The sequence below is a fragment of the Neofelis nebulosa genome, chromosome 6 (genome assembly GCF_028018385.1).
Source record: "Neofelis nebulosa isolate mNeoNeb1 chromosome 6, mNeoNeb1.pri, whole genome shotgun sequence".
Lineage (NCBI taxonomy): Eukaryota > Metazoa > Chordata > Mammalia > Carnivora > Felidae > Neofelis > Neofelis nebulosa.
Genome location: NC_080787.1, coordinates 83427829 through 83441885, shown reverse-complemented (window position 1 = coordinate 83441885; position 14057 = coordinate 83427829). Strand labels below are relative to the sequence as shown.

Genomic DNA, 14057 nt, shown 5'->3' with positions numbered 1-14057 from the left:
AGCAGAATGAGAACGGCTTTATTGGTTAGTTGGCATCAGAGAGAGACCAAGTGGAACATAGTCCTTGAAAAACTCCACTCCCCTTTCTAAAATAGCAATTTAAAGTTATACAAGGTTTTTAGTTCCTAAAACTAGATGTCAATGTAAATGCTATACAAAGAACACTGGTCTATAGATTCTATACTCTTAAAGTGTTCAGTACTGCCCTCACTTTCTTCTTGAGGTTGCTGTATTATCTAAAAGCTGCAACTATTCTGTATAGTTTTCTCATAAGGACACTTACTGGAGTATAGTAAGGACTGGATATGTAATTAGCAAGTATAGTCTATTTGGGTAGATAAGAACTAAGAATTTAAAAATGAAGGTTGTTTAAAGCCCAAACCAAAGGGTTAATAAAAAGACTTATGGTCGTTAATATTCATACCATTTTGTTGACTTGGGTTTTTGATTTGAACATAGTAACAGCTATGAAGGACAACATATGACCAGTTTCGTTTGTAATTGATGCTGAACTCATGATGTGTGCAGCTGCTGTGCACAATATCACCGGGTTTTAAATTACCCAGTGAAGAAATTCAAGATACCGTACTCTTGTTTGCCTCCAGAATGAAACCCAAAGTCTGAAGGAAAAACAAACTGTTGTTGATATTCTAAGGTGTTCTGCATCTTGAAAGCTTCCATCAGCTTTTCAGGCACTTCCACCTCTTCCCTTAATTTGTCACAATTTGGTTAAATGGGACACAATATATTCATATAATTAGAGAAGTGCATTTTTTGAAAGTAAGTCGACTGGAAGCTGCCTACGTGAAGACTCTACTACTGTTTTAACCATTTCATATGCTAACAATACCAGAGTAAGCGTCCTATTCGAACTCTGAAAATACTGTCATTCTCAGTTAACACTTTAACTAAATCTCAGCCCTGATGGTAACAAATGTGGTATTAAATCCCTGGACTCCCTTGTCTATACTTAGTAAATCATACCCTGGTATACCTCTGACAAAACCCCAACCTTTATCTATGAAATATAATATTATTGCTTTATGTGAGCAAAACCAATAGGTAACATTTGTAGAGCATTGACCCTGTGGCAGGCACTTAACATGTGCCACATGCTTTACAGGTATTAACTTATTTAATCCTCATAACAACCTATGAGGTTGTTAATGTGATTATTTATTTTTACAGATGCAGTGTCCAAGATTACACAGTAAATAGTGGATCCAGGATGGAACAGGAGCCAGTCTGGCTCCCCGTGGCCTGCTTGTAGCCACCATACTTTATTGCTTATGTAAGCAGACATCCAAATTCATAAATGTATCTGTAGCTTGTCTATTTACATCAGAACCCACAGCAATCACTTATTTTGAATAAATATGCTGTAGCAACTCTGCCTATTGACATCAGTAGAACCCATGTTTGCTTGTTCTTACCAGATGGCTATAAACAACAACAGAAAAGGCATACATATAAATTCTATATAGAAGCTGCTATTTATATTGCTGGTCATAAATTAACAAAGCTGTCACTTGAGTTGGAGAAAAGACAGATACGTTTCAAGGTCTGTTCCGTTTGTGTGCACACGCATGCATGTGCGTGTTGGATTTCCATTGTGGGCACTCTATATGCCTTGCTCATGGTGCTTTGTACCCTTTTATTTAATAAATTATGATAATTTGTTGAATGTGCATCCTCCTCAGAAGTGCTAGGGGAGAAAGGAATAAAAGGTGTGAAAATGATTTCATCCATGAGAGGGTGTAGATATTTCACCAGAAAATAAATAAAACTTATAGGAAAACCTTAAAAAATATAGTATAAAGGAATTGGTTCCCAAAGTGCATGGGAATCTTACCGACTATCTTTTCATTTTAACAATATTTGGAACCTGGGGGTGCCCGGGTGGCTCAGTCAGTTAAGGTCTGACTTCAGCTCAGGTCACAATCTCGAGGTTCGTGAGTTTGAGCCCCACATTGGGCTGTCCGCTGTCAGCACAGAGCTTGCTTCAGATCCTCTGTTTCCCCCTCTCTCAGCCCCTACCCCGCTCATTCTCTCTCTCTCTCTCTCTCTCTCAAAAACAAATAAACATTAAATAAAAAACAATATTTGGAATCTGCACAATTTCCTCCAGAACCAAACCCTGGCACTGGGTGATTTGGGGCTATTACCACTGCCAGCATGCAGAGTAAGCAAAATACGGTGCCACTCTAGGATATTGGTCATTTGCAACATCACCCTAACCGTCCTCCCCCACCCCCTGCCATTCTCCTCCTGGAATACTTTCTGTTTCCTCCAGAGAACTCTCTAGTTGATGTAAACATGCAACTCAAACTAGACAGCACATTACAAAACCACTTCTGGGCTAAGATCTTTGAAAACGTGACTGTCATTTTGGCAGAAAGTAGTGAGCTAAGAATTCAGCAGAAAAGGTGAATTTTGATTGAGGGTGAAGGAACGTGGAGGAACCGTGTACACACTGATAAAGAAATAAAACTTTATCCAGACAGTGGGCAACTACTGGATATTAAGCAGGGGAGAGGCAAAACTGGATATTTGTTCTGGAAGAATAATTAATGGCTATGTGAAAGATAAATTGGAAACAGACTTTGGTCTGGAGACAAGCTAACCCATTTCTGCAAAATCCCAGGATTCCAGAAACCTTCCACAGGCAGAAGTGACAGGACTTGGTGCCTGATAGAATGTGTCTGGAGGAGGGGAGCGCGATGGAGAGAAGGAAGAAAGTAAGATAACTGAGGTTTGTAGTGTGAACTATGTGGATGGTAAAGTCATTAAACAAAATAGGGGTAGTGTGAGCATGAGGGCTGAGCTGATGGGTGTGCGTTAGACGTGTCAAGAGGAGGTGGAACCCTCCACCCAAGAGACCAGCAGTGGCACTAAGGAAAGTGGAATAACTAAGGAAACTGCATTTCCTTGTATCTACTATGCATAATGATTATATCCAGAGGAGAATTAAACTATCTGGGGAGTGAGTGACTAGGGAGGGAAAAAATTTGAGCTAAGAAACTCTGGAAAACAAAAACAAAGGGAAAGAGCAAGAATGGCAGAATCTTGCTTCTGCTGGGTAAGGTTCTATTACAACTTGTTTTTAAGTTCTGTATAGATTTCTTCAAATGGCCTATGAGGTGAAGGCAGCTATTTCAAAGCCCAGAATGTCCTGGTACACAGTTATTTGAGGCTCCCTTTGGCTTCCATCCCTCCTGGCAGTGAGATTAGCTGCTCTGCTGACCATAACGGTTCCTGGAAATGAGGACAGTGAGGTTGTCTCAGAGGAGGCTTCTCCTCTGCCCTGATTCCCCAGGGCATGTGTACTACCACACCGCAGAGACCTAGCCTGGCTTGTGCTGGGTGAGAACACTTCTCTCCTGAGGTTATGGTTCAGAAAAATGGAGAGAACTCTTATTGCTCCTCTACCCCTACTGATAAAACATTTAGAGCTTGGACCTAATGCAGTGCATGAGGGTCCTTCGTGAGATTCCTCTCTCAAGCCATGCGTGTAGCTTGGCCAGGTGCATACCATGGTTAGTAATTACCTTTATTAAGGATTCACTTCTCAAACGTCTTGGTCATTTTGGTGCTCATTATTATTTTTATTTTTGAGAGGAAGTGAGAGCAGAATTTATTAAAGGCAGAGTGAGGGTGTAGATACAGACAAAGTGTCCAGGAGACTGGGAAAGGAAAGGAGAGTGAGTCTTATGTTTGCTTGGGGCCTGGGGTTTTTATTGAGGATTGTGGTCTGGTGCTTATTTTAAAGTCGTTAGCAGGAATGGATGGTGAAGATGGCCATAGGGTGCTTAAAATACTCAAAATGTTTTATTTTTATTTTATTTTTTTTTTATTTTAAATTTTTTTTTTCAACGTTTTTTATTTATTTTTGGGACAGAGAGAGACAGAGCATGAACGGGGGAGGGGCAGAGAGAGAGGGAGACACAGAATCGGAAACAGGCTCCAGGCTCCGAGCCATCAGCCCAGAGCCCGACGTGGGGCTCGAACTCACAGACCGCGAGATCGTGACCTGGCTGAAGTCGGACGCTTAACCGACTGCGCCACCCAGGCGCCCCTCAAAATGTTTTATAAAGGAGGTGGTAATGAAGAGTCATCGATAAATAAAAAAATGTGTGGTCTAAAAAATTAACAAATAGGGGCATCTGGGTGGCTCAGTCGGTTAAGCATCCGACTTTGGCTCAGGTCACGATTTCACGTTTCATGGGTTCGAGCCCCATGTCAGGCTGTGCTGACAGCTCAGAGCCTGGAGCCTGCTTCAGGTTCTGTCTCCTCTCTCTCTCTGCCCTCCCCCGCTCACACTCTGTCTCTGTCTCTCAAAAATAATAAATAAAAATGTTAAAAATTTTTTTAAAAATTAATAAATAGCATCTAGCAAATTAGAGGCATGCTGGTAGATAAAACAAGAAGCAAACTAAACATTTCCAATAAAACTGATAAGGAAAAAACAATCACAATGTTCCGCAAGGGCTTCCACATAAAATGCCTTTCCCCTCTGTTTTGCTGCAAGGTGTGAGACCAAAATAATGAAAGGTTTCTGGAAACCTTTGGCTGACCAGAAAAGATAGGAAAGCCAAGTTAAGTCTTTCTTACTAGTTAATATTTTTAAATATTTACTGTTTGTTAACATGACACAAAATAAGCCACTGACAATTGGTTAAACTGAAACTAGAGCAAAACTAGAAGATTTAATGGCTGGACAGAAGTGGTCAAAGGTACAAAGTTACGCAAAGGGTAGTTTCAACTATCCAAGATGACTAAATCCTAGAGGTCTACTGTATAGCATAGTGTCAATAGTTGACAATATTAAACATTTGCTAAGAGAATAGATCTCATGTTAAGTGTTTTTATCACACACACACACGCACACACACACACACACACACACTCATAATAAAGAGGGCAGGAAGAAACTTTTGGAGGTGATGGATATGTTTATTATACCATAGATTGTGTTGATGGTTTCATAGGTATACACTTATATCCCAAATCATCAAATTGTATACATTAAATACATACGGCATTTTGTATGTCAGTCATACATCAATAAAGTGGTTTATTAAAAAGAAAACAACAAAAAAAGAAGTGCCTACAAGAACCTGAAAACCTTCAAAGGGTTGTACATATTTCTCCCATAGCATGGTGATTGCCACTATAAAAGTTTTTCGGGGACTCCGATCAACTCTAGGGATAGCTCCCAGCTTAGCTTAAGTAATGGCTGAGAACATTTAAATATTAGTGGTCATTATAACAAATTATTGTTAATTTTACATTTAAAACATGCCTCTAAATTGTGTATCCTGTATTAATGTAGCATCAAGGGACAGGGATTTCATCCCAGCCTTGACACTTTATCTGTGTCTCCTCAGGCGACCCACGTTCTCACCTGTAAATTAAATTGAACTCAGTTATGTATAAGACCCATTCTAGAATAAAGATACTCCCCCAGCCCCAGGACCCCATCTTTTAATCATTCTACTTATCTGCTTCAATAAAACATTTTATTTTTAAAGCACAGTTTGGCAGTAAGGTATGCTTTTTGGTTTGATTTAGTTGATCACAAAAGGGGAGAAGAAAGGACACAGTACACTCTAGATTCTGGTTGTTTCTTCCCATCCCCGTTTTCCTTTTGATCTTTTATTTTCTTTTATTTTTTATTTTTTTTAACATTTATTCATTTTTTGATAGAGACAGAGCATGAGTAGGGGAGGGGCAGAGAGAGAGGGAGACACAGAATCTGAAGCAGGCTCCAGGCTCTGAAGGGACAGCACAGAGCGTGATGCGGGGCTTGAGCTCACGGACCATGAGATCATGACCTGAGCTGAAGTCGGATGCTTAACTGACTGAGCCACCCAGGCGCCCCATGATCTTTTCTTTTCTTTAAAAAAATTTGTTTAATGTTTATTTTTGAGAGACAGGCATGCACGATCAGGAGAGGGGCTGAGAGAGGGAGAGAGAGGATGTGAAAGTGGGCTCTGTACTGACACCAGAGAGCTCCACACTGGGCTCCAACTCACAAACTGCAAGATCATGACCTGAGCCAAAGTCAGACCCTTAATCGACTGAACCACCTAAGCGCCCCTTACGTCTTCTTTTTAAATGACATTTTCTTTTTTCTCTTATTTTTGATTTTTAAATGTAATACATCATGCAAGTTTACTCATCTGTAAAATGGAAATAGTGGTATCTACACTGCCATCTCACAGGTAGGCTGTTGTGAGAATTAAATGGACTCAGTACATGTACACACTGGAACAGTGCCTGACATACAGTCCTGTAAGCACTCAAAAATGTCAGCTGATATTATTAGATTATTAACATTAGTTTTCTACCTGTTCACCATAAAAATCAGAAAAGTCAGCAAAACACAAAAATAATAAAAATTATTTATTATTTATGATACCATTCATATGATTATTGCTATGGAATAATAACAATTACCATGGAGGTACTTATGCTTGCAGACTCCTCTCTCTTTCCTCTCTGTCTCTCTCTGTGTGTACCTATATGTGTTCATGTGTGGGTTACAAATGTAGTCTGTGGCTGGGCCCCCTTTGTGGCTCTTATGTTTTTTCTTTTTTCATCTTTAGGCCAGACTGATACATTAAATTCAAGTGTAAACCACTGGTGATTATTACAGTTTTTACTGAATGCTTTGAAGGGCGAGAAAACCAGCATTACATCATACCTACAGTGTAAAATTTCCTTAGACTCTTTCACCTTCTCTCTTTCCCCCTAAGTCGCTCTACCCCTGACAGTGCCTCTTCTCTCCCCTCCCGTGCACCACTCCACGGCTACTCCAGCTGCCTCTCGTTCCCTTGCCCACAGGACTGCTGAAAGCATTCAGACTTGGTTCAGCAGAGTCCTCAAACCGAAGCTCTTCTGGACAAACATCAGCCACCTGTTCACTGTACTAGGGTGAGTCAGTTCATCTGTGTACATGTACTTTGACACATACCAATGGGAAAGGATGTCCCTAATTCTTAAGTTTAATAATTATCTTTCAAGCCAGGAGAGATCAAAAAAAAAGAACCTGGCAAATCCAAGCAGTGGGCATCAGTGCACTGACTCTCTGACCCTCTAAGCGGTCCACTTGGTCACCATCAGCTCATCAGAGTGTACCCTAAGAGTTCTGGGATGAAAGTCCCAGGATGACCTTGATGGCACCCTGGTCCCTTCAACATGTCCTTTGGATATCTGAACCCAGGGAAAGCCCTCCCCTTGTATCTCTCCGTTTAAAAAAAGTCCAGGTATACGAAATGCTTTAAATGAAAATGATAGACATCACAACTCCTCAGTCTCTTCTGGGGTTCTTGAAATATTGTTACCATCTGTAACTTAGTGATGAGCTAAACAAAGCAGATGCATCACCACCATCAAATTACTTAGCTCGTGGGGTGCCTGGGGGGCTCATCTATTCAGAGTCTGACTTACGATTTCAGCTCAGGTCCTGATCTCAGGGTCATGGGATAGAGCTCCACATTGGGGTCTGCACTAAGAATGGGCCCTACTTAAGATTTTCTTTCTCTGCCCTTTTCCCAAGCTCACACTCTCTCTCATCTCTCTAAAAGATGATGATGATAATAATAATAATAATAATTACTTAGGTGTGATTTTTTTAACTGGAAATATCACCTATGTTCAAAAGTGATGTTTTGATGTTCCCCAAGGTGCTGCCATCTCTGATGCTATGCACCACATCAGACCTTGCCAATCTGTTGTCCCAGAATTTTATATAATGTGCTATTTGTATCTATGCATGTATATACTATATTGGTCTGCTCAGCCTACCGTAACAAAATCCCAGCGACTAGGTAGTTTGAACAATAGAAATTAATTTTGCACAGTTCTGGAGACTAGAAGTCCAAGATCAAATTTCCATCAGGATTGGTATAGTGAGGCCTCTCTTCCTGGCTTACAGAAAGCCATTTTCTCCCTGTGTCCTCAAATGGCCTTTCCTCTATGATTGCACAGGGGTGGGGAGAGGACAGGGAAGGAGAGAGAGAAAGAGGAAGATCTCTGGAGTCTCCTCTTCTTATAAGGACACCAATCCTATTGGATTAGGGCCCCACTCTTATGACCTCATTTAAACTTAATTACTTCTCTAAAGGCCCCATCTCCAAATACAGTCACATATGAGGTTAAGGCTTCAACCTATTAATTTTTTTTGTGGGGGGAAGCACAATTTAGTTCACACCATCTACCAAGCGCCAGAAGTCCCAGATAACTGTATAGCAGCAAAGCAGAGGATTTGTTTTGAATAAAGATCTCATTATAAGCTATATTTCTAAAAGGAGACATCTATAGTAAACACATAACTAGAATTAGACAAATTCTTCATAAAGGCTTTCCAAGAATTTTCCTTGAGAAGTTGAAAATTCTTTTTTTTAAGTTTATTTATTTGAGAGAGAGAGAGTGTGTGTGTGTGTGTGCGCATGTGCACGAGCAGGGGAGGGACAGAGGGAGAGGGAGAGAGGGAATTCCAAACAGGCTCCATCTCACAACCATGAGATCATGGCCTGAACCAAAATCAAGAGTTATATACTTAACCAACTGAGCCACCCAGGCACCCCTGAAAATTCTTATATACAATTATGATGACATAAGAATTTTAAGGGTTCATTTCCTTTCAAGAGAGCATTCCTTGAAATTTCATGTCCTTTCTTAGTGATAACTGTGAATCAGTAAGGTGTTCCTCAAAAGCTGCATTTTACAGTCCTATTTATTCTAATAAGTTTTTTATTTTGCTCTAATAAGTTCTGTATGTCAATTAACACAAATTTAATTATTGTTATAATCTACTTGACTTCACTAAAACTAGCTTCCTTTGTTATAGATTAGTTTGGCTTTTGAGAAAAGTTCATTCAAACTGAATTATGAGAGAAGAGATATTTAATTCAGTATTTTAATTTTTTTCAGGCAAATATGATTTAATTTTTTAAAATATTTTTAATGTTTATTTATTTTTGAGACCAAGAGAGACAGAGCTTGAGCGGGGGAGGGACAGAGAGAGAGAGGGAGACACAGAATCTGAAGCAGGCTCCAGGCTCTGAGCTGTCAGCAGAGCCTGACAAGGGGCTCAAACTCGTGAACCACGAGATCATGACCTGAGCTGAAATAGGCCGCTTAACTGACTGAGCCACCTAGTTGCCCCTAAAAAATTTTTTAAATCTAGAATGTCACTTATGTTATCATTTTAGACAAGCAAACAGTTTATTCATTGCCTAATTTATACCACATGGCAAAAATTGAGGCTCTCATGTCTTTTCTTATCTAAAATTAGTTTATGAGCACCTGAGTGGCTCAGTTGGTTAAGCATCCAACTCTTTGGCTCAGGTCATGATCTCATGGTTCATGAGTTTGAGCCCTGCATTGGGCTCTGCACAGACAGCACAGAGCCTGCTTGGGATTCTCTGTCTCCCCCTCCCTCTCCTTCCCCCACTCGCACACTCTCTCTTTCCTTCAAAAATAAACACTAAAAATAAATAAATAAATAAAGTTTGTTTGTAACTTTACCCAAGTGTGTTGTTACCCAGATATTAGTTTCTTTCTCCAGTAACACTTGACCATTCAGAGATCTCCAATTACGAGGACATGTAAGATGGATCTATCATATTCTTTGAAAGCTTTAAAGCCCATATTTGACTATAACATTCGATATCAGGGTTTAGCACAGAATCAAATTAATTGTGTTACAATGTATGCCATTATATTTGAGATGGGAATGAAAGACTTAAAGTTATTACACTGGAATGTCCAATGATTTTTTTTTTTTTTTTTTTTTTTTTGAGAGACAGAGAAAGACAGAGCTTGAGCAGGGGAGGGGCAGAAAGAGAGGGAAACACAGAATTCAAAGCAGGCTTCCGGCTCTGAGATGTCAGCACAGAATCCGACACTGGGCTCGAGCTAATGAACCGTGAGATCATGCCCTGAGCTGAAGTCAGACACTCAACTTATTGGGCCACCCAGGCACTCCTGTAATGTCCAGTGATTTACATTCATCATTAAAAGAGATCTTATGCCACATAATTTTAGAATACTAGAGAAACTACAATGACAAAAAAGAAGAATAACGCAAAGCATTTGAAGGAGAGAGTGAGAAAAAAGAAGGGAAATGAGGAAACTATGCAATAGTGACACTTTTACATTGTTGTAGTCTTATTTAAAAAATTTTTTTAAATGTTTATTTTTTAAAGAAATTTTTTTAAGTTTATTTATTTTTGAGACAGAGAGACAGAGCATGAACGGGGGAGGGTCAGAGAGAGAGGGAGACACAGAATCGGAAGCAGGCTCCAGGCTCTGAGCCATCAGACCAGAGCCCGACGCAGGGCTAGAACTCACGGACCGCGAGATTGTGACCTGAGCTGAAGTTGGACGCTTAACCGACTGAGCCACCCAGGTGCCCCAAATGTTTACTTATTTCTGAGAGAGGGAGAAAGAGACAGAGTATGAGCGGGGAAGGGGCAGAGAGAGAGGAAGACACAGAATCTGAAGCAGGCTCCATGTTCTGAGCTGTCAGCACAGAGCCCGATGCAGGGCTTGAACTCACAAATGGTGAGATCATGACCTGAGCCGAAGTCAGCTGCTTAACTTACTAGGCCACCCAGGTGGCCCTTACTTAAAAATTGTTTTTAATTCTATTTCAGAAACAGAGCATTAGTAGGGGAGAGGAGCAGAGGGAAAGAGAGAGAATCCCAGGCAGGCTCCATGCTGAGCCAAAATCAAGATCAAATGTTCAATCAACTGAGCTGCCCAGGAGCCCCTTATTTAAATATTTTTTAAAAATTAAGTCTGCAATAAATATAATAAAATATACACACAAAATATGCATTTTTAGCTCATGGATTGAACATTGAAGGTGAAGTTAAAGAAAACAAACTAAGCAAAATAAGTAAATAAATAAGTAGAAAGACCAAAGTTGCCAACTCATGACCAGTCTATTTGTCTGCTTTCAATTAATGGTTAAGTTTTATGCAAGATCACGTTAAACCACAGTTTCTACATTGCACAATAGGATCATCTATCGTACTGCTAATCTAAGAGAATCTGATCTTCAAATACCCAAGGCTGTGAAATAAACAAACTCCACACACTTTAACCTAGATTCCAGTTTCAAACTCGAAAATTCTAGGAAGTGTTTCCCGTGTCCTTTTTTGACTTCTGAGTACTAATATTTCCATTAGTTTTATTGTATATTTTTAAATCAATATAGAAGCTGAGCAAGTGTTTGTTAGTTAACTTTGGTTGACTTGGTATCTGAAACAACAATAATTAGTAAAGACTTCAGTGGTATTGAGACTCATATATGCAAGGAAATTACATCACTCTACAGATAACCGGCTTAACCAATCCATAATAGTGACAGGACAGCAAGCTTATGAAAGTGGAAAAACCTTAAAAACTGACAGAAACATCTTTTTGAAAAGTATTAATTGGTCTGTAAGGTAAAAATATTGTGGCAATGGATTCCACTTTTACCCCCTGCTACTCATACCAGAGAAATTGGCCACCATCCCTTGACATATTGCCACATATTTTTTTTATGACAAAATATAGAACTGATCACAAGAGGGACACCTGGGTGGCTTAGTTGGCTAAGTGTCTGACTCTTGATTTCAGCTCAGGTTATGGCCTCATGGTTCATGAGATCGAGTCCTGCATCGGCTTCTGTGCTGATATTGCAGAACCTGCTTGGGATTCTTTCTCTCCCTCTCTGTCTTCCCTTCCCCCACTCACATATACTCGCACATGCTCTCTCTCTCTCTTTCTCTCAAAATAAATAAATAGACATTAAAAAAATTGATCAAAAGAGAAATAAATCTATTCTGAGGGAATTTGTAAGATTAATAAGTATATAAAACATGGAAATTTTCTGAGTATAAAAGTATATTAATATACATGGTTAGGAATAAGTGATTAAAGCATAATATAGATACTTGTTTTAAAAATACTTTGTGTATTAATATGTTAGAAATAAATTGCACTGAATTAGCAGAATTAGATGAACATGACTCATTTCGCAAGGATGAGTCTTGGTCAGCAAGATTCTTGGAAACACAGGTCTAACAAGAAGAATGAGACTTCACAGTTCAAAATTCCTGTGACAACAAGAAAGAGGAAGAAACAGAAGTGAAATTTGGGAAGAATTTATTCAAAAACCAGTGATTAAGATCAAAGAGAAGGGTTGGATTTGTTAATAAAAGAGTGTTCCTGAATCTCAAGAACATTTGGAACATAGTGGCTGTTTTTGTCCTACCGCTATTGTTACAACAGCATAAATAAACTAAATTGTTCCTGGATAAATATTATTCCACATGTTCTACCCAGGGGCAGATGAACCATGAAGCTCAATAGAGCTTAATCTTCAAGGGCTGAAAAGGGCTTAGAAATGGTTTCACATGGTCATATGTTGGAGTAAATTTGAAGAAGATATTTCAATCACAGTCACCTAAGACTTAAGATCTCTTTCTGTTCTGACTTTCCTTCTGAAAGACTTTCCCTTGGTCATGTCACATTGGAATGGCCATAAACATTTTGGGATCCATGTAATGGGAAATTGAACTGGGTGTACGTTTGGTTTCAGTTACTAGACTATAATTATGTGTATTGTAGTCACCTCTGTGTAGAGGAAAGTACTGCTGGTTGTCCAAGTATAGAAATGGCTTCCAGTAATATTCCTACTGTCTGCTATGCCAACTCACCAGGCATCCTGTTACATTGGAGGTGCAGAACCAAAGGTCATATTGCAATGTGACCTTATCCTCCAATGGATGGCACCATAAGTATGTGGTAGAGGAGAAGAAACAAGGTTTGAAATAAATGGAGGTAAAAGCCAGTTATTGGAAATTCTTCCAAACACTAGATACGTAAAATTGTTAGGAAGGCAAGAATATATTTTCATCTTCCTAGTCAAACAGGAAGTACTATCCTTTCGTGATATACTCAACAATGCAATGTATACAATTATAAATGTATCATAGTTTCTCCCCCCTCTTTTGAAGGCGATTGTACATAATAGAATTTATCAGAATTATTGTTTGCAGCGTACAAACTTAGGAGGACTATACACAATGAGTATATCTGTCTATGAAGTCATACATTATACAGGCATTGCAAAGTACTAGATATTGTCTCAGCATACCTGATGCAGCTGCTCTTGACAAAGGCTGATGACACGTCAGTCATTGGAAGAAGATTTAAATGATTCTTGATTTAATGCAAATTACTGGCATCAATAAGGATAACATAAAGCTCATTATATTCATCTGAGATAGGATATGGCAGACAAATTGATTGATGAATGCGGCCTATTAAAAAAAAAAAAAGGTTTATCACTGCCCAAGAAAACTTGAAATGTCTTGAAATTTGACAGCTCATATGAGGCTTTACTATATTTGACAATAATTCTAAAAATATGCATGACATCAGAGTCATTACTAGTCATGAAATATGAAGCTAAAAAAAACTTTTTCCAGGGGTGCCTGGGCAGCTCAGTCAGTTAAGCATCAGACTTTGGGTCAGGTCAGATCTTGCGGTTGTGAGTTTGAGCCCCATGTCAGGCTCTGTGCTGACAGCTCAGAGCCTGGAGCTTGCTTTGGATTCTGTGTTTCCCTCTCTCTCTGCCCCTCCCGCATTCACACTCTGTCTCTCTCTCGGTCTCTCTGTCTCTGTCTCTGTCTCTCTCTCTCTCTCTCTCTCAAAAAGAAACATTAAAAAAAAACTTTTCCAGATTATCAATAATAAAAAACAAATTTCAACCAATCATGCTAAACTAAATTTATGCTCCTTATAGAAAATATTACAAACCATTGTCATATGAAGAAGAGATCAGGGGTGCCTGGGTGATTCAGTCAGTAGAGCATGTGACTATTGATCTTGGGGTTGTGAGTTCAAGCCCCACGTTGGGCATACAGATAACTTAAAAAGTGTGTGTGTGTGAGAGAGAGAGAGGGATCAAAGTTGTCTATGGAGTAAAGCAAGAAAGGATAAATAGTACCATAGCGAGGTTCCAGGCACCTGTAATATTTTTCTTCTGGATT

The 14057-nt window shown here is 39.4% G+C and overlaps 1 long non-coding RNA gene across 1 annotated transcript; it reads right to left on the bottom strand.

Moving 5' to 3' along the window:
- Window positions 1–4875: 4875 nt before the first annotated feature.
- Window positions 4876–13675, bottom strand: LOC131514544 (uncharacterized). The gene is made up of 2 exons (XR_009263115.1): window positions 13160–13675; window positions 4876–5404 (listed from the first exon to the last, which is right to left on the bottom strand). It is a non-coding gene; the product is annotated as an uncharacterized LOC131514544 (long non-coding RNA).
- Window positions 13676–14057: the final 382 nt, after the last annotated feature.